Consider the following 20,601-nt stretch of genomic DNA (forward strand, 5'->3'; position numbering starts at 1 on the left):
AGTCTTCAAACAAACTATGTTTCTAGATCATAGATCTCACGTGCAGGGAATGGAAACAGTCTCCTCTGGTGTGTTACAGATAATTGATACGTTGGAGGTGTCCACAAGGATTAAATCTGGGCATGCGGAGCACCCTAATGAATGTAGAAGACCAAGAGATTGCCGCAGCAATGAAATATCAAAAGGAAGATCTAAAGGTGATATTGCCTCTAGAGATGCGGCCAAAATTGCTTCCATAAACCCACTATAGTTCTGGGCTTTTACAATTTAATTGGGACTACTCAGTGTGTTCTTACTCAGTTCATTAGTTCAACTGAACCCATACTCAACACAAGTGGTTTGCAATCAATGGTTACAGATATCACAATAATGACAATTTGGCTGCATCAAACTGGCCCACTCTAATGCTAACTTAGGAAGAGTTTCTACCTGGACCCTGGTAAACAGTGGCGTAGTGGCTAGCACCGCAGCCTCACAGCTCCAGCGACCCGGGTTCGATTCCGGGTACTGCCTGTGTGGAGTTTGCAAGTTCTCCCTGTAGCCGCGTGGGTTTCCATCAGGTGCTCTGGTTTCCTCCCACAGCCAAAGACTTGCAGGTTGATAAGTAAATTGGCCATTGTAAATTGCCCCTAGTGTAGGTAGGTGATAGGAGAATTGTGGGGATGTGGTAGGGAATATGGGATTAATGTAGGATTAATATAAAATGGGTGGTTGATGGTCAGCCAGACTTGGTGGGCCGAAGGGCCTGTTTCAGTGCTGTATCTCTAAATAAATAAACATTGAGCAAAACATGTGCCACCTCATCAATACAATCCCAGCCATCAACTTGACAGCCTCTTCACAACGAAGTAGTAGCATGTAACAGTAGGAATCACAGAATTGTTACAGCACAGAAGGAGGCTATTCGGCCTGTCAAGTCTGCGCTAGCTCTCCGAAAGAGCAATTTACCTAGTGCCACTCCCCCACCTTCCTGTAGCCCTGCACATTCTTCCTTTTCAGATAACAATCCAATTCCCTCTTGAATGCCTCAATTGAGCCTGCCTCCAGCACACTCTCAGGTAGTGTATTCCTGATCCTAACCACTCACTGCGTGAAGAAGTTAATGTTCCATAGGAGAAGAGTTTTAAGTACAAAGAGGGACTTATGTTGATAAAAAAAAAGTAATAACCCTTAATAAAGAATCAGTAAATATGGAAATCATTGGAAGTTGATCTGTTTGTGGATTAATTTTATATGGGTCTATAGTTACTTTTGTTTGGTAATGAAGATTTGTATGTGGCCATTCTCTGAAAGGCTGGGAAATGTATTTCAGATTTGAGTTCTGATTATTTGTGAGCATTTTAATGGCTTCTCAATGACATTATGCAGATATGGACATTCTTTCTGTTGGAAAAGGTGTTGATAAATTCCTGTTAACCCCATTTACTGCCGACAATGGATTATCCTGTTCCATTTCCTCTCTTTACTGGGCACCATTGTGATGATGAGGGCACTGATTGCCTTCATGTTCATTCTTATGATTTTCTGTGGATGGAAAGTCCAATAGTCCAATCCCTTCCTAACTGCAAAGTTTGGCAACGTGTAGCATGCCACAATATTTCTAGATATGCTTGCTGGGCGGTACTATAAGGATCCTTCAGTCCGTCTGGATGATGTCACTCTCACCTCATCTCTGGAGTTCAACTCTTTTGTCCATTTTTGGACCAAGGCTGTAATGAGGTCAGGAGCTGAGTGGCCCTGGCAGAACCCAAACTGAACATCAGTGAGCAGGTTATTGCTGAGTGAGTGCTGCTTGATAGCACTGTCAGTGACCCCTTCCATCACTTTACTAATGATCGAGAGTAGACTGATAGGGCGGTGATTGGCTGGGTTGGATTTGTCCTGCTTTTTGTGGTGCAGCGAGATCTAGCAATGAATGGTGAAACCAGATATGCACCAGATGTATTCAAGCCTATGCCCTTGTATGAGGGAGCAAAGAAAGGGTCATACCAGGGAATGACAGAGCTGGGAGAGCAAAGGTTTTACTGGGGCCAAAGGCTAGACAGTTGGGAGTTTGAAAGTGCATTTGTAAGTAACCTGGGGGAGAATGCTTTCCAGAGACAGATACAGAAGGAAGTGGGTTGGAAGGGGGAGGGGAAGAGGAGGGTGTGTGTGGTGAGGCATACAAGGAAGTGATTAGAGATAGCCCTGTCTGTGCTTGAGATGATGGGAATGGAGAAACCACATGTGGTGGCAAGATTGAGGGAGTAGCCATGACTATAGGTTGGAGAGTTTATATGGAAAGAGAGGCTAAGGGAAGACAGCAGGGTAGGGAACTCAGAGGAAGCAGGTGCATTGAAATCATCGAGAATGAGGACTCACTCAGTGCAGAGGCTGAGGGAGGAAAAGGAGGGAGGATATCTTGATGAGAAACTCAGGTTTGGGTGGGTGGTACAGAATGAACGTTTTAAACAAGAAGCAAGAGCAGTGGAACATGGTGAAGCGTTCAAAGGAGGAGTGGATAACTTTTCTTTAAGTTTAGTTAAAAATCTACTCAAGTTTGTATTCAATTAATTTTCAAGAAAACACAAACCGATGTATTATTTCTATACGTGAAGACAAAACTTGCCTTTTTATTGAGAAAAATAAACAATGCAATGTTTATAATTCAACACAAATAAAAGCTACACTAGGTATGTAGTCAATTCCATCTGTCAGATTGGGTGCCAATCTCTTTTTCTTTAAGAACACATGAAACAGACACACCCATGGCAGACAGACATGCAGAGGCACATACATATCCTATCCATTTAAAAAAAATGCTCTCTGTATACTATATCTGAATAACGTGTTTGATAGTTGTCTTTTATATTTTCTTTAAAGAATTTTGATGAACAGCCAAGCAGATACTGTTGGAAGCTGAAGAAAAAGTTTGAGCTGTTCAACTATTTAAATACTTCGATGCTTCCTGGGAAATTATGCACACTGTACTTTCTTAAGCTGCAGAATCTTCCTTCAGTTAACAGAGTCACATCGCTGGACAATGCCATCAGGGCACATTCTCCTTTTATTGTACTTTAGCATAAAGGATCATGTGGACACAATATATAGAGGAAAATCAATTGGGGGGGCGGGGGGATCAAATGCAGGTAACAGAGCCAGTCTGATTTCCCATCCATTTAAATGCTATAAGAGGAATATCTGCCCTACCAAGTTCAAGACTGGGCTTTTGTAAGAGGCTGAGGCTTCAAGCAACAATTTTAATGAAGGTATTTTAAAACACAACAATTTTTTCAATAAGGAAATGTAATTGTATTATTGTGAAATATGTATTTTTTCAATATTTTTAATTTGTTTAAAACTTTGTTAGAAATTTCTGTTACTGTGATGAAATGTTGGATGAACTTTTTGTTTCAAAAATTATTTTGAGCAATTTGTTAGTTCACTTTTTAATAACCTTTTTAATTGGTAAGTGCTGCTAGCTGATCCTTAGTGGTTTCTTATTGGCAGATTTTAAAGCTCTTGATTTGTATGCTCCGTGCTTCTTCAGTCCTGATTTGCAGCTGTTAAACTTTGAAGCAATCAATAAAGTATTACCACAAAATTGTGACCGCAAAAGTTTAACACGGGAAGAGTGACAACAGTAAATGTATGTTAAACATAAGAGCCATGAAAATCCATGCATATTCTACTAGTCCCTGACAGAACTGCAGCAAGAGACAGGTGGAATGCCCATGGAAATAGCATAAACTCCTGAAGGCAGCCATTGCCATCAATCTGGGGATTTCACCAGAGTTATGGTGAAGGACTGGTAGAACCCATGCAGACGTTCGGAGTCAAGACCCGACTATTCCAATGCTCTCCTGGCCGATCTCCCACTTTTCACCCTCCTTAAACTTGAGCTCATCCAAAACTCTGCTGCCCAGATCTTAATTCACACCAAGTCCCTTTCAGTCCTCATCCCTATGCTTGCTGACCTACACTGGCCAGCAACACCTTGATTTAAAAATTCTCATCTTTGTTTTCAAAGCCCTTCAGGGACTCACTTCTCCATGAGCTGGATTTTATGCAGCCGGCGGAGGTCCCAATGCTGGGACAGTAAGGCGAGGGGCACCTTGCCTCGGCCATTGAGGGGACCCCCACTGCACTTTATGGCGCTCAGGCAATTAACTGCCCGGCGCTGGAGTCCCCATCTCTGTAAGGACAGGGATACCACCTCCAGGAGCTGCCGGCTAATTGGTGGGCTGGCAGTTCAGCAGTCCCAGACGAGCGGTTGGTGGGGGTGGATTGTTGAGGGCAGGGGAAGTGTTGGCACAGGGACAGCCTTTGCTGCCCATGAGCCCTCTGAGGGCCACAGATTGCCCAAGCAGGAAGACCCCCTCCAACCAGCCCAAAGGGAGGCCGCCTGGTTTGATTGGGCTGCCTCCCCACATGGTGGAAAGCCCCCCCCCCCCACCCCACCCCACCCCACCCCACCCCCATCCCCTCACCGCTGGTTAAATGGCATTGGTGGCAGGAGGAGGCCTTAAGTGGCCATTAATTGGCCACTTAAGGGCCTCAGTTGGCCTCCGAGCGGGAAGGCTGTCCTCAACCTTCCCTGCCCCTTACTTAATCGGGGGAAGTTAACAGGCTCTCCACCTCCCAACCCCTATCTTCCCTCCCAATTGTATGGCCCCCCACCATCTCCCAGCCCGCCCCTGAGGGAGGAATTAAATTCTGCCCCCTATCTCTGAAACCTCCTCCAGACCTACAACTCTCTGAGATCTCTGCGCTCCTCCTATTCTCATCTCTTGCGCAACCCAATTTTTATCACTCACTTAACAGTGAACTATTGGCAGCTCTGTCTTCAAATGGCTGGGCCCTAAACTCCGGAACTTCCCCACTGAATCTCTCTGCCTCCCTATCTCTCTTTCCTCCTTTAAAACACTCCTTAAAATCTAACTTTTAAAACCACCCTTTTCGTCATCTGTTCTAATATCTCATTATGTCACTCAGTGTCAAACTTTGTTTGATAATGCTCCTGTGAAGCATCATGAGGCATTTTACTACATTAAAGGTGCTATATAAATGTAAATTGTTGCTGTTGCATTTAGACAAGACATCAATTATTGGTCAATTTAATAACAAGTGCTTGTTTTCCTTTTGGAGAGGTGCAGAATAGGATTAAAGAAGCATTATAGACAATCAACTTAAAATTTTAAAGCACAAAATGTAATTTTAAATAGTAAACTGTCTCACCTTTTTACCATATTAGAATGATTGCTGTCTTGATAGCTCATTTGGTAAAGACACTACTGACTATGTAATTGAGCTGTACAGACAGGATAGTCCCAGGTTCAGTTGGTGGTAGGGGTGTTACATATGATGGCTTTAGTACCTCAGCCTACAAAAGGGAAGATAACCAGGTTTCTAATCCTGATTGCTACCCAATGATTCATGTTAAAATGTGCATGTATGAACATCAGGCAAGTACAGGACTGGGCTGATCTCTGATTTCCTCTAGGGTCTGATATCCTGTTGTCAATCAATATCCAGGCTGACAAATAAAGAACTCATGTGATGTACAAGGGCCTAGAAGGTGATCGGCACCTATGGAATCAGCATCTTCTGGTTGGGGGCGAGACACCTGGAAGAATAAGACAATTTAGATAGTTATTGCAGTGTCATGGTATCAATGGGCCAAATTGTGGCATGTGCCATTAGTTAGTCTTTTTCCTGTATTCTTCAGTGTGATAATACTTTCCCTGTAAGTTCCTGGAAGGACGAGTTGATAAAAGCGTGGTGAGGACATTAGGGCATCTGGGACCTTAGTGAACAATGGGAGCAACAGTCTCTCTTCTTAACCAACTAGATGTAAGGATTAAGAAAGAAAGAGAGGAACAATGGAGAAGGAGGGTGAAATAGTGTCAAATCAGAAAGAGAAATAAAGAGAAGGAAGGATTGGGTTAAGAGACAGATGAAAAAGAGACGAGGAAAAAATAAGAAAAAAATATATTTGAAATTTGTAAATTCTCTTAACAACAATTTATTACATGCAGGAATGAGATGCAACAATTTAAATTGTTCAATTTCTGGGCTGAAGAGACTAATGAGCATTGCATTAATAATTAGCATGTTGCTAAAAGAATAATTAAGCTCTCAATTATGAGCTCTTTCTGTGGCAAGTTTAATGGAAGATTAATTTGCAAACCCAGCAAGTTCTTAAAAATAACAGGGAGGTTAAATGCAAGATGGAGGTTGTGCAAGGCAAACTGCATAGTGACGTAAATCAATCTGAAAATTCTGGAGATGTGCAGCTCATGGCGTATCTTTTCAATCCCTGAACTTGCTGGCCAATTTGTGCACTAATAACACCATACATAACATGCTGTTATTTTTTCAGGGGATTTTGCCTAACATATTGTGCCATGGAATGGTAGAACATGGGTCCAAGCCTGTAATTTCCCATAACATGAGTGGCGAAAAGAGGAAATAGGGATTTCCTTGCAAGAAAGGAGGGAAGATTAGAAGGCAATTCACCAAAGCATCTCTTGTGTACCTTCTGGTGGATAGCTCAAGAGTGCCATTTTTAGAGGTTTGGGAGTAGGCTCTCTCCCTGCCTTATTCATTAGGGAGTGTGGCACAGAAAAAATAAAGAAGGGAAAACATGAAATAACTTAAAATGAGGCTCATAATTCAAGCAGCTACCTTATCACCAGACTAAACACATGCAACCCTTTGCAAATCCTTTCGAAGAATAAGAATAAAAAGGATCAATTTAATTGTCTTGTTCTCAATTTCAGTTCAAACTAGTCCCAAAAATATGATGACTTCAAACTGGTCATGACAGGTCATAGCTGAAACATTCAGCAAGGAGGAGAAAAGAACTACACAAAATCACCAATTTCTCACAAAATCATTCAGGAGCCTGTCTTTGCCCCACAACCATGAATTGTATCAGCATGGAGACTAGCCTTAATTGTTGACCAAATTCCTTTACTACGCAGAACAATGTGAAAACAGATTATTCTATGCAGACACTGGGAACTTTATCTGAACATGTGCAGGCTCTGCAGAACAGTGTGGTAGATAGTCAACAAGACCACTCTGCTCAGAACTCTGAACTGTCACTCAAGGAAACACAAAACCTTCTTAAATTGGTCTCAGATGTCGTTTAGCTAAACTGCTGGAGGTTTGCATGTCTGCAGTATATTTAGAGAATATTTTGAATTAAGAATTGTTTTATGATTCACTACATTTCTGTAATTATACTTTATAATGTTCCACAGTACAAATTTACAGAAAACCATTTTTGGCAGTTCTATATGATGGGAACCATGTGTGCACTTTGAAAGCTTGCAGAGTGCCCAGGTTTAATTGAGAGTTTGGGCAAGTGAAAAGGTTACTTAATGTTAAGTTGTTGTTTTTAATTGTGTACAAATGACTAATGTTGTTGGTTGGAAACTGCACATTGCTCTTGGAAAACATTTTAAAGATCGAGATGCACTCACTTAACCTTCTTTCGTCAAAGGAAATAGGACCCCCAGCCTTGGAAACTTTTATTATGGTATTTACTTTCAATGGTATGTCAAATGTTTAGTTACAGCTTTCCAGTGCTCATATACTAAAAGTAGTCCATCAATAAAATGTTATAATTCAATAGCTTTGGTAGGCCAATTCTAGCGCTGCCTCTTGGAAGGTATTAATTTCTCAGTCTGAATGCAGTCCAGATAGATCATTAGCATTAATTCTCAGTGTGGTATCGAGTTATACAGACCAGGAAAATCCAAGGTTTAATCCCTAGTTTGTGCCAAATTACCTAATTTCTTGGATCCTCTGTCATGGCCTCAATATCCATGGAGCCAAACCTGAGCATAATTCACTACCTTCAAGGGGATTGAAAATTCAAAATGAAAAAGATGTTAAAAGAAACCTGTCTCCACATCCTGCTAGTTTGGAACATGGAAATAGGAATAGGCCATTTAGCCTCTCAAGCCTGTTCCACCATTCAATGAGATCATGGCTGATCCCTGAGCTAACTCCATATATCGCTTTTGGCCCGTCTGTTGAGCTGTAACGGTATATTAGTTAGGATGGAGAGTAATGGGGTGAATAGGGCAGGCTGGGGTTTCGAGAGTTAGCCCAAAAATGGGATGTTGCACCACAACCTAGTGAGAGTAGGTGACCCTGAGAAAAATAATTATTATCACAGAGGTCATCTCCACAGCATTTTAAGTGAAAAGCTAAGCTATTTATACTAAGAAGGTGCCAGGTTTAATGCCTGGTCTCTGCTGATCTGAACAAAAGTATCAGTAGGAATGCCACAAATGGACCCAGCACATCTAGGTTAGGGAAAGGAAAATTGATTTGGGTTTCTGTTCCTGATAGCTATCAAATGACCACTGCAAAACATCTGCTAGTATGGATGTCGTGTCAGAGCAGAATCAGGCTCAACTGTGGTACCCCATGGTAAACTGGCCTGTAAACAATCACTGCCAATGTTCAGATATGAATAAAGGACACCATGGAAATATACCAGAGAGAGACGTACAGACATGGAACTATACCCCAGCAATGAATCAATGCCTTCAGAAGAGGAGAGGGGAGAAAACTGATGAGAAGAAAAAAGAGGCACAAGTTCTCAATATTACAATGGGGTAGTGTTAATGTTTAAGTTTACGTAACATTAGTGTTTCAGGATATTCCATTCCCTTCACACATACAGAATTTTGTTTTGTACTATGACTTCGCTTTGTGGGTTAATGTGTAGCACCTAGAATGGAATTTTTTAAAGTCTAACTTAAATCACAAACAGACATAGATAATGATCATACTTGTCTTATGCCTCACCTGTATTTTATTTGATGATATGGAGACCAGATTTCTTTTAACGTAACTTTCAAACCGTTATTTAAATTTTCTGCATTTCGTTTTTAACTTTCTATTTTCTCAGCCAATTTTCTTTAAAGACATTAACTGCTCCAGATCATAAGGGATTTGGTGAAAAATGTACAGTTGCTAGAGCTCAGTCTGGCTACTTTTTGTAATACATCATTTCTCACTTAACAACATGATTTATACATTATAATTTTTCCCTGCTATCCTGTCCTGAGTCTTTGCCAGGGTCTGGTTCCACAATGCCCTCAATACCTTGCCTAGGTAACAATTACTCATGCATAAGGCTTGACAGGGAATGTCAGTCGTTACTCGAATATAGGGCACCACATCAACATTGATCCTATTCTGACTGGCATCCAAATACATATGCACAATCCACCTCCAGCAGGTTCACTGGATAGATGCAAGAAGCCTGAACAATTGCTTTCTCCCAAACACAGGGCCAATAAGACCAATAGTAGTACCTCAATCAACCTGAGCTGAGGTCAGCTAATGCAATACAAGCAGAAACTGAACCTGAATCTTTGCAACTGCATTCTTCAGCTATTGAGTGGATAACTTTACTCAGCCATCAGAGCATGGAGGGTTGTGAAATTGGTTCATATATTTCCACAGAGCTTTTCTTGCATGGTTTCAGCTATTTACAATTGATATTAATGATTTAGACAAAGAGACCGAGAGTAAAGAATCCAAGTTTGCTGAGAACGCAAAGCTAGGTGGGAATGTAAGCTGTGAGGAGGACACAAAGAGGTGGCGAAGAGATATAGACAGGTTAAATGAGTGGGCAATATTGTGGCACATGAAGTATAATGTGGGAAATTGTGAGATTATTCACTTTGATAGTAAATATAGAAAAGCAGAATATTTTCTAAAAGGCATGAAACCTCTAAATATTGATGTTCGGAGAGGCTTGGGTATATTTGTACAAGGAGTACAGAAAGTTAGCATGCAGTTGCAGCAAGCAATTAGGAAGTCAAATGGAATGTTTGCCTTTATTGCAAGGAGTTTGGTGTACAAGAATAAGGAAATCTTGCTACAATTGTATAGGGCTTGGTGAGACCACACCTGTGTGCAGTTTTGGTCTCCATATTTAAGGAAGGATATACTTGATTGGAGGCAGCACAGCGAAGGTTCACTAAATGGTTCCTGGGATGAGAGGGTTGTCCTATGTTGAGAGGCTGAGTAAATTGGGCCTATATTCTCTGGAATTTAGAAGAATGAGAAGTGATCCCATTGAAACATTCAAGATTCTGAAGGAGCTTGACAAGGTAGACACTGAGAGATTGTTTCCCCTGGCTGGGGAATATAAAGTATAGGGGCACAGTCTCAGGATAAAGAGTCGATCATTTAGGACTGAGGTGAGGAGAAATTTCTTCATGCAGAGGGATGTGAGTCTTTGGAATTGTCTACTCCAGAGGGTTGTGGATGCTCCATCATTGAATATATTTAAGACTGGGATAGACAAAGTTTTGGTCACTCAGGGAATCAAGGGATATGGGGAGCGGGCGGGAAAGTGTTGAGGCAGAAGATCAGCCATGATCATATTGAATGGCAGAGCAGATTTGAGGGGCCATATGGTCTACTCCTGTTCCTATTTCACATGTTCATATGTTTCCTGATACACACAAGTGACAAGGCACACTGAAAAGTACATAGACAATCAAACTAATAAAGAAAGCATTTGATAAAGACCCGCATAAGAGACTGTTAGATAAAGTTATCTCTCTTGGAGTTGAAGGTAAATTATTGACCTGGTTAGGAAATTGGCTGAGTGGCAGGAGACAGGGAGTAGGGATAATGGGCAGGTAGTCTAACTGGCAGGATGTGACAGGTGGCGTCCCACAAGGATCCACTACTCTCCATATTTATTAACGACTTAGATGATGGAATAGAAAGCCACATATCCAAGTTTGCTGATAACACAAAGATAGGTGGCATAGAAAAGAAGTGTAGATGGAAGCATCAAATTACAAAAAGGTATTGATAAATTAAGCGAATGGGCAGAACTGTGGTAAATGGATTTCAATGTGGGCCAATGTGAAGTCATCTACTTTGGACCTAAAATGGACAGGAAAGAATACTTTCTCAATGATGTAAAGTTAGAAACAGTGAAGTTCAAAGAGATGGGGATCCAGGTACATAGATCATTAAAATGTCAAGATGAACAGGTCTAGAAAATAATCGAAAAGGCGAATAGTATGCTGACCTTTCTATCTATCTGGAACACAAGCTGGTAAAAGTCATGCTTCAGCTATACAAAGCCCTGGTTAGGCCACACCTGCAGTACTGTGAACTGTTCAGGACACCACACCTTTAGAAAGATATATTAACCTTGGAGGGAGTGCAGTGTAGATTTAACAGAATAATACTTGGATTCCAAGAGTTAAATTATGAGGCGAGATTACCCAAACTAGGGTTGTATTCCCTGGAATTTAAAAGGTTAAGGGGTGATTTAATTGAAGTCAAGACATCAGTGGCGTAGTGGTTAGCACCGAAGCCTCACAGCTCCAGGGACCGGGGTTCGATTCTGGGTACTGCCTGTGCGGAGTTTGCAAGTTCTCCCTGTGTCTGCGTGGGTTTCCTCCGGGTGCTCCGGTTTCCTCCCACATGCCAAAGACTTGCAGGTTGATAGGTTAATTGGCCATTATAAATTGCCCCTAGTATAGGTAGGTGGTAGGGAAATATATAGGGACCGGTGGGGATGTTATTGGAATATGGGATTCGTGTAGGATTAGTATAAATGGGTGGTTGATGGTCGGCACAGACTCGGTGGGCCGAAGGGCCTGTTTCAGTGCTGTATCTCTAAACTAAACTAAACATCAAGGGGAAATGATAGGGTCAATAGACAGAAACTATTTCTGTTGGTTGGGGAGTCGAGGACTGGGGGGCATATTCTAAAAATTAGAACCAACCCTTTCAGGAGTGAAATTAGGAAACACTTCTACACATAAAGGGTGGTAGAAGTTTGGACCTCTCTTCCACAAATGGCAACTGAGGCTAGATCAATTGTTAATTTTAAATCTGAAATTGGTAGGTTTTTGTTAATCAAAGGTATTAAGCGATATGAAGCAAAGGTGGGTAATATGGAATTAGGTCGCAGATCAGTCATGATCTCATCAAATGGCGGAACAGGTTTGAGAGGCTAAATTGCCTCCTCCAGTTCCTATGTTCCTATTTAATAATAAAGCTCCATTCACAATGAAACATCTAATAGATCTTCATGCAATGCATTAATTAATTATTTTTCAAAGTGCAGTGATTTTTGTTATGTAAAAAAAGAGCTTGCACCAATGTAGTGCCATAGAATGTCTTTAAGAAATCCACCAAAGTACTTCCCTTACAAAACATTCCTTTGAAATGTACTTATTATTTAGGCAAACATTTTTGCATACAGCAAGATCCACAAACAGCAATGAGCTGAATGACCAGTTGTTCTGTTTATGGTGGTATTGGTCGAGAGATGAATGTTGGCTAGGACTCCCTGCACTTCTTTAAAGATTGCCATGGAATCTTTAACATCTGAACAACTGCATCAAGCAGATGCAACCTTGATTTAATCTGAGGGACAGCAATTAACCAAAGCAGCTCTCCTCACTACTGCATAGAAGTATATTCAAGCCTTGGTACGTTTTGGTACAAGATGTTTAGTAACAGAGATACAGCCAAAGATATATTATATATATATTTGTATTGCATGCATGGTAATTGTGTTATATGCAACATTTCCAACTTAAACTTATTTTCTTTATATTTATATTTCTTATCTTTACTTTCTACTCTTGTTTTTTGCTGTTTTTATTTTTCTCCCAATTTTAATTTTCATTATATTTCTGTGTTGGAAGTGTCTTTTCAAATGCTGCATTTTCCTCTTTCCTTTTTTCTCTTTACCTGCCTTAAGAGCTTCTCTGATGTGTCACATCAATAACAATCTTCATCACCATGCCTACTGAAAGTAGGCAGGAAAACTGTCAGCTTTATCCATCTTGTACTTCCAATGAGGGAGTGGCAATCTCCGTGGATAAGTGAATGTCTTGTACAGCATTGTAAAAATCAATCACATATAGCTACCATTCTGCAAACTGCCATCAACTTTAGTCAACCCATCCGTAGCAATTTCCTCAGCCCATGTAACAGTGACCAACACAATTTGTTCTTTTCGTCAACCAGCTACACTTGGTTGCTTTCAGTGCCAGATTCTCTCTAGGCATTGCTTTTTTCCAGGTTCCTTCTATCAGAGTTTTCACTTTCACCCATACTCATTACAACTTATCAACATAACATGAATTTGACAATGCCACACATTGGACTGATCAGATATCTATGAATTATCATGAAGAAGCCGTGTCACTTTGAGGTGTTGGATATTGGTTTGCCATTGATCAACAAAATGAAGATTATGGGGGTCATTTTTAACTTTGGTGGCAGGAAATTGCCAGCTGTTGATTGGCTGTCCATTCTTCTTTCCATTGGCTTCCATATCGCCTAAAGTTGAAAATTATTCTTATATGTACATTTAAACTGAAGAGAGTCAAACGAAGTAAATAACTAGATAAGTCCTGGAATAAACAAAGAACAGGCGGAAACTACAGTTTGCATAATAAGCAAGGTGAAGCAAAAAGGAAAAGCAAGGCCTTGAATTGGCACAGGAAGGCTTACCAATTAACGAGACAAGTCAGGTTCAGTTGATTCAGTCCATAATTCTGTGCAGATTCATTTTGTTAAATTTAATTTTACTCTGAATTTTAAAAAGGGGGATGACATTGACAAACTGTTCAGGATTTTTTTATTTGCTAACTAACTATCATTTAAGTTGTGACCAACTTATTAATGGTAATGAGGGTGGGGCTGGAAAGAAGAGTCAAACCTTCACAAAATCAGCAGTTTGTTGTGTTAAGGCAGAGGCTTCATCAACTTGAACAAGGTCAAGCACCAGATTGTCCACAGGAAGAGAACTTGCTGCAATAACTCTGAGCAGAGCGGAGATGTGCAGAACCGCAGCAAATCACTTGTAGTGTACTGCAGTCCAAGAGAAGGTGGTTAATATGAGGTGAGCAGGTTTGGGCGATATTTAGCATGTTGACTTGACAAGGTGGATTGTGTGGAAGCTGACATAGATCACTAACATTCCAACATAGTCAAGAGTTCTTTTTTCCCCAAAAAATATACTTTATTCATAAAAATCTGTAAAAAGAAAATCATTACAAAACAATTCAAAATAGTTCCAAGCTAACATTCCAGAAAGTGCAAAAGAAATCAGTTTCCTTCAACACAGAACGTGAGTTGCCTCACAACCCTTTCATTCCATCTTACATGCAATGTACATTTGCGTTACATTGCAAAACCATATTTTGGTGCATACAGCCAGAAGAGTTTTACATGGGTTCCAGCCCCTACGGCAGGAGGACCTTACACCATGGCCTTTCCCCATTGAGCTTTTGCGGCATCTGCCCCAGGCTTTAGTGCGTCCCTCAGCATGTAGTCCTGGACCTTGGAATGTACCAGTCTGCACTCAGTCGTGGACAACTCTTTGCACTGGAAGACCAGCAAGTTTCGGGCAGACCAAAGAATGTCTTTCACCGAGTTGATGGTCCTCCAGCAGCAGTTGATGTTTGTCTCAGTATATGTCTTTGGGAACAGGCCGTCGAGCACAGACTCCCGTGTTACAGAGCTGCTTGGGATGAACCGCGACAAAAACCACTGCATCTCTTTCCACACCTGCTTTGCAAAAGCACATTCCAGAAGGAGGTGGGCAACTGCCTCTTCCCCACCACAGCCACCTCGGGGGCAACGTGCAGAGGCAGTGAGATTCCAGGTATGCAGGAAGGATCTGATGGGGAGGGCCCTCCTCACTACCAGCCAAGCTACGTCTTGATGCTTGTTTGAAAGTTCTGCTAATGAGGCATTCCGCCAAATGACTTTGGCGGTCTGCTTGGGGAAACATCCGACAGGATCTGCCATCTCCTTTTCCCGTAGGGCCTTGAGGACATTCTGTACAGACCACTGCCTGATGGATTGGTGGTCAAAGGTGTTTTTCTGCACAAACTTTTCCACGAAGGATAGGTGGTATGGCACGGTCCAACTGGATGGAGCGTTCCACGGCAATGTGGCCAGACCTATCCTTCGCAACACCGGGGACAGATAGAACCTCAGCGCGTAGTGACACTTGGTGTTTGCATACTGGGATTCTACATACAGCTTGATGTAGCCACACACAAAGGTTGCAATCAGGATGAGGGCGACGTTGGGTATGTTTTTTCCCCCTTTATCTAGAGGTTTGAACATCGTGTCCCTCCAGACTCAGTCCATTTTTGATCTCCAGATAAAGCAGAAGATGGCTCAGGTGACCGCCATGGTGCAGGAGCGGGGTATGGGCCAGACCTGCACCGTGTTCAGGAACAACGTAATCTGCCTCACACCTGATGGCCAGGTTCTTACCCGTAATGGACAGAAAACGCTGCTCCCACATGTTCAGTTTATAGTTTACCACGGATACTCACTCCTTCCAGGTTTTGGTGCACGCCCCAGCCCCTCCGAACCATATCCCCAGCACCTTCAGGTAGTTTGACCCAATGGTGAAGGGGACAAAGGATCGGTCAGCCCAGTTCCCAGTCAAGAGTTCTCAGCATTATCTCATTCTGAATACACATTAGAGACTAATCATAACAACCAATATGGCATGGGTACAGTCTAAGTCAACACCCTTAGGACAAGGTAGCTTTATGTGACTTGCATGCTGAAAGGAAAGACAGGAGTGGTAGCAGTGGGGGGCAGGCACATATTTAGAATATTGACTGGGAGCAAAGTAAGTTCCTCAGACTGCACAATGCTCTAGAGAGCAATCATATCAACAGGTACTTCTGGTGGCAAATCACTTGCAAACTCTTCAGTCACAGTTGCCAGGCAGGGCTGGCTTTACAAGGTCACTTGTCTGAAAGGAAAGCATGGCTAGTGCCAAATTTAATGTAATCTCAGTTGTGCCGCACATTACATGAGACTGCAACCAAGGTAATGTGTAGCAGATGTTAGGTACGGTGTGTGGTTCAGGCAGAATTCCACACACCCCATGGAAAACTGGAACTGGAGACACTGGCCGACCTTACCTCAAGCTGTTCACCCGGGCATTCCACTTCTCGCCAACTTCATCTAAGTGACACCAGGTAACTGTAATCCTAGTTGTATGACAGAGGCTCTCTATCCTCCTGAAAATGATAACATTGTGGTATTATAATTTTTTCATTTGTATTTCTATTTTATATATAGGAAAGTGTTAATACTTTATATAATCTTACAGCACAAAAGGCAGCCATTTGGCCTATTATGACAATACGAGCTCTGTGAAAGAGCAATCCCATTATTCCCATTCTCCCGCTCTTTCCCATAGTCCTGCAAATGATTCCTTCTTAAGTATTTATCCAATTCCCTTTAGAAAGTTACTATTGCATCTGCTTCTACCACCCTTTCAGGCTCTGCATTCCAGATCATAACAACTCACTGCATAAATAAACTTCTCCTTTGTCAATTATTAAATCCTTGTCCTCTGGTTATTGACCCACCTGCTCCTAGAAGGCGGGCAGCCAATTTGCATACTTAAAGGCCTTATTATGGGCCATTTTACGGGGCCACTGGTATTTTACCAATGGCGGGGTGACCCTCCTGCTTAATGGAGGCGGCATCCCTGTGGCATCCCTGTGGCAGTCCAGGGGGCATCAGAGCTGGAAGCTTCATGGCCCAGAGAGCGGGCTGCGGGCAGTGAAGGAAGCCCCCGTAGCCCCAAGAATCTCCCCAGAGAGGTTTCCCCTCTGATCCTTGGCCCCCTGAATTTTTCTTTTTTTTTTAAACTTACCTGCCTGAGTCTCGAGCTCTCCTGCCTGCCTCAACAGCACCTACCTGTCCCAGTGGCGCTGCTGAAGGTTCAGAGCTGCCAGCCCTCTGATTGGTCCAGCAGCATGGACAGCTAACCCGCCCGCCTTCCTTAATGGACAGCAGGCCAATTTGGAGCCTACCCGTGGTAAAACCAACAAGTCGGTCCTGCTGTCGGCAAGTGCGTGCATGGGACCCACTTTTCGCCCTGATGTTGGGGTCTCGAAGCCGGCGGTGAATTCAGCCCAATGACTCAATGACCATCAAGAGGTGCACTCTCATAAAAGATCACCAAAAGACTTGGTTTGAAGACTAGGTCCCAAAATTCCAGGGCCTGCAATCTGAGACAGGACCTAATTCCACTGGGCCATTTCCCCTTTTTAATTGTGAGAAGTAAAAAACACCTGGTTCCTGCTGTTCCGATGGCACTCAAAAAGGCTGGACTGGTGGGAGGACTTTCAGCTGGGCAGACATCCAGAAAGTGCCAGAGAATCTGCATGGTGGCCCACCCTCTTTATGTTAATGACCCTGTCCCCAGGATGTGTGGCTACCATCAGGTCAGACAGGCAGCCAGGTCTCCTGCTCCTCTGTACTTCCAGCAGCACAGCACTTCTCCAGAAATTTCAGCCCCTAAAAAATGATCTGTTATCCTGGGTTTAGAAATCAGTGTAATGACCCAATGAACAGTAACTACAGCATCGTTAACTTTATTTGCTGATTTAACTTACCCTAGTTTTGCAACTCACGCCCGCCCCAAGCTCCTCATACTAGGTGACATTGTAAATGGGTTCCCTCTCCTCTGATATTATCCCCCCTCACACCCCATCTTCATTCCCTTCCTCAAAAAATAAATACCCTTATCCCTCTGACCGTGCAAAATACCCACCCCCCACCCCCCACCTCCCCATCTCCAACCTCCCTTTCCAATCCAATCCAAAGTGCTCTAACATAGCATGAATCTTAGAATGATGCTGCAAAGAAGGAGGCCATTCAGCCTGTCGGGTCAGTACAAGCTCTTTGAAAGAGCGATCCAATTAGTGCTATAATAAAAACAAGAAATGCTGGAAATACTCAGCAGGTCTGGCAGCGTCTGTGGAGAGAGAAGCAGAGTTAACGTTTCAGGTCAGTGACCCTTCTCCAGAACTGGCAAATATTAGAAATGTGAAAGGTTTTAAACAAGGCTCCACAGATGCTGCCAGACCTGCTAAATATTTCCAGCATTTCTTGTTTTTATTTCAGATTTCCAGCATCCACAGTATTTTGCTTTTATCCAATTAGTGCTGCTCCCTGCTTTTTCCCAACAGGCCTGCAAATGTTTCACTTCCATGTATTTATCCTGTTCCTTTTCGATGGGTATTATTGAATCTGTTTCCACCACCCCTTTCAGGCAGTGCATTCTAGATCACTACAACTCACTGTGTTTGGTTTATTCCTCATGCTGCCTGTACTTCTTTTGCCAATTACCTTAGATTGTGTGCTCTGCTTATCAAACCCTCTGCCAATGGAAACAGTTTCACCCTGTTTATTCTATCAAAATCCTTAATGATTTTGAACACCTCTATCAAATCTTTTATTAGCCTTTTCCAAGGAGAACAACACAGTTTCTCTAGTTTCTCCATTTAACTGATGTTTTTCATCCGTGGTATCGTTCTAGATACTTCTCTAAGGCCTTGACATCTTTCTTAAAGTGTAGTGCCCAAAATTAGGCACAATACTCCAGCTAGGGCCTAACCAATGTCTTACAAGGTTGAGCTTAACTTCCTTTCTTTTGTACTTTATGTCTCTATTTATGAAGCCAAAAATCCCTTATTCCTTTTTAGCAGCCTTTTCAACTTGCTCTGCCACCTTCAAAGATTTGTGTACGTACACCTCCAGATCTCTGCTGTTGTCTCCATATTAGATCTTCTGACCCTCCTAAAATGACTGAGATTTTCTAGGAATCAGCACTTCCTCCAAGCGTTGGTCCAGCAGCCCAGGAGATGAGTGATTTCACAAAGAAAGATTGCCATGGTTGTTTGAACCAATCATCTCCGTCCCAGGATAACACTGCAGGAGTTCATCAGGGCAATGTCCTTAGCTCAACCATTTTCAGCTGTTTCATCAGCGGCACAGTGGCGCAGTGGTTAGCACCGCAGCCTCACAGCTCCAGGGATCCGGGTTCGATTCTGGGTACTGCCTGTGCAGAGTTTGCAAGTTCTCCCTGTGACCGTGTGGGTTTTCGCCGGGTGCTCCGGTTTCCTCCCACAGCCAAAAGACTTGCAGGTGATAGGTAAATTGGCCTTATAAATTGCCCCTAGTGTAGATAGGTGGTAGGAAATATGGGATTACTGTAGGGTTAGTATAAGTGGGTGGTTGTTGGTCGGCACAGACTCGGTGGGCCGAAGGTCCCGTTTCAGTGCTGTATCTCTAAATAAAAAAAAATAAAATAAAAAAATCAGCGATCTTCCCCCAGTCATAAGGTCAGAAGTGGGATGTTCCCTGATGATTGCACAGTGTTCAGTTCCATTCACAACTCCTCAGATACTGAAGCAGTCCATGTCCGCATGCAGCAAGACCTGGACAACATTAAGCCTTGGGCTGATAAGTGGCAAGTAACATTCATGCCACACAAGTGCCAGGTAATGACTATCTCCAAAAAGAGAGAGCTTAACGACCTCCCCTTGATTTTCAACTGCATTATCATCATGGAATCCCCTGCCATCAACATCCAGGGGTTACCATTTACCAGAAACTTAACTAGACCAGCCACATAAATGCCGTGGCTAAAAGAGCAGATCAGAGGCTGGGTATTCTGCAGCAAGTGACTCACATCCTGACTCCCCACACCCTTTCCACTATTTGCAAGGTGCAAGTCAGGAGTGTAAGAAAATAATCTCCACTTGCCTGGATGAGTGCAGCTCCAACAACACTTAAGAAGTTCGACACCATCCAGGACAAAGCAACCCACTAGATTGGCATCCCATCCACCACCTTAAACAGTCACTCCCTCCACCACTGCTGCAACATTGCTGCAGTGTGTACCATCTACAAGATGCACTGCAAGCAACTCGACCTTCCAAATATGTGATCTCTACCACCTAGAAGGACAAGACAGCAGGCATGTGGGAACACCACAAATTCCAGGCTCCCCTCCAAGACACACACCATGCTGACTTGGAAATATATTGCTGTCCCTTCATCGTCTCTGGATCAAAATCCTGGAAATCCCTATCTTACCAGCACTGTTGGAGTGCCTTCACCACATGGACTGCAGCGGTTCAAGAAGGCAGCTCACCATCACTATCTCGAGGGCAATGATGAGCAATAAATGCTGCCCTTGTCAGCAATGCACACATTCCATGAATAAATTAAAAAAGTTTTAAAAATTTCCACCACAATGCACCCACATGAAATACAGACACTTATGTGAAATAATGATTAACCATTGGGAGTCAGAAGGAGGTTAAACTTTATTAATTTTAAACAGAATCATTACCAGCCTTTTCCACTGAGCTTATCATCGGCTGCCATTCAGAGGCAATACCTGCAGAGTAGCGATTAACCTGAGGGGGCACTCAGAAATTGAAATTGGGGTGGGGGTGATTCCTTGAGATTTGTGGTGGAGGACTGGGAATGCGGGCTCCAGAGGAAGGTAGAAAATGAGGAGTGGGGGCTCAGCGGAAGATGGCGATGAGGAATGAGAGCTCAGAGGAGTGATGGGGACAGGGAATAGGCACTTGGCAAAGAAACAGAGACTGGTAAATGGGAGCTTGGGCAGAGATGGAGACTGTGAATAGGGGCCTGCAGAGAGATGGGTAACTGGGGCTTGGGAGAAGAGATGGTGTCTGGGGAATGGGCTGGACTTGGGACCCAGCATTTCCCACAGAGCTGGGAGCAGCAGCAGCA

At 42.8% G+C, this 20,601-nt stretch overlaps 1 long non-coding RNA gene across 1 annotated transcript; it reads right to left on the bottom strand.

Annotated features, from left to right (window-relative positions):
- Nucleotides 1-5,218: 5,218 nt before the first annotated feature.
- LOC137359871 (uncharacterized) lies at nucleotides 5,219-16,219 on the bottom strand. The gene is made up of 3 exons (XR_010971629.1): nucleotides 16,146-16,219; nucleotides 15,957-16,055; nucleotides 5,219-5,605 (listed from the first exon to the last, which is right to left on the bottom strand). It is a non-coding gene; the product is annotated as an uncharacterized lncRNA (long non-coding RNA).
- Nucleotides 16,220-20,601: the final 4,382 nt, after the last annotated feature.

This window comes from Heterodontus francisci, chromosome 1 (assembly GCF_036365525.1).
Source record: "Heterodontus francisci isolate sHetFra1 chromosome 1, sHetFra1.hap1, whole genome shotgun sequence".
NCBI classification, from domain to species: Eukaryota; Metazoa; Chordata; class Chondrichthyes; order Heterodontiformes; family Heterodontidae; genus Heterodontus; species Heterodontus francisci.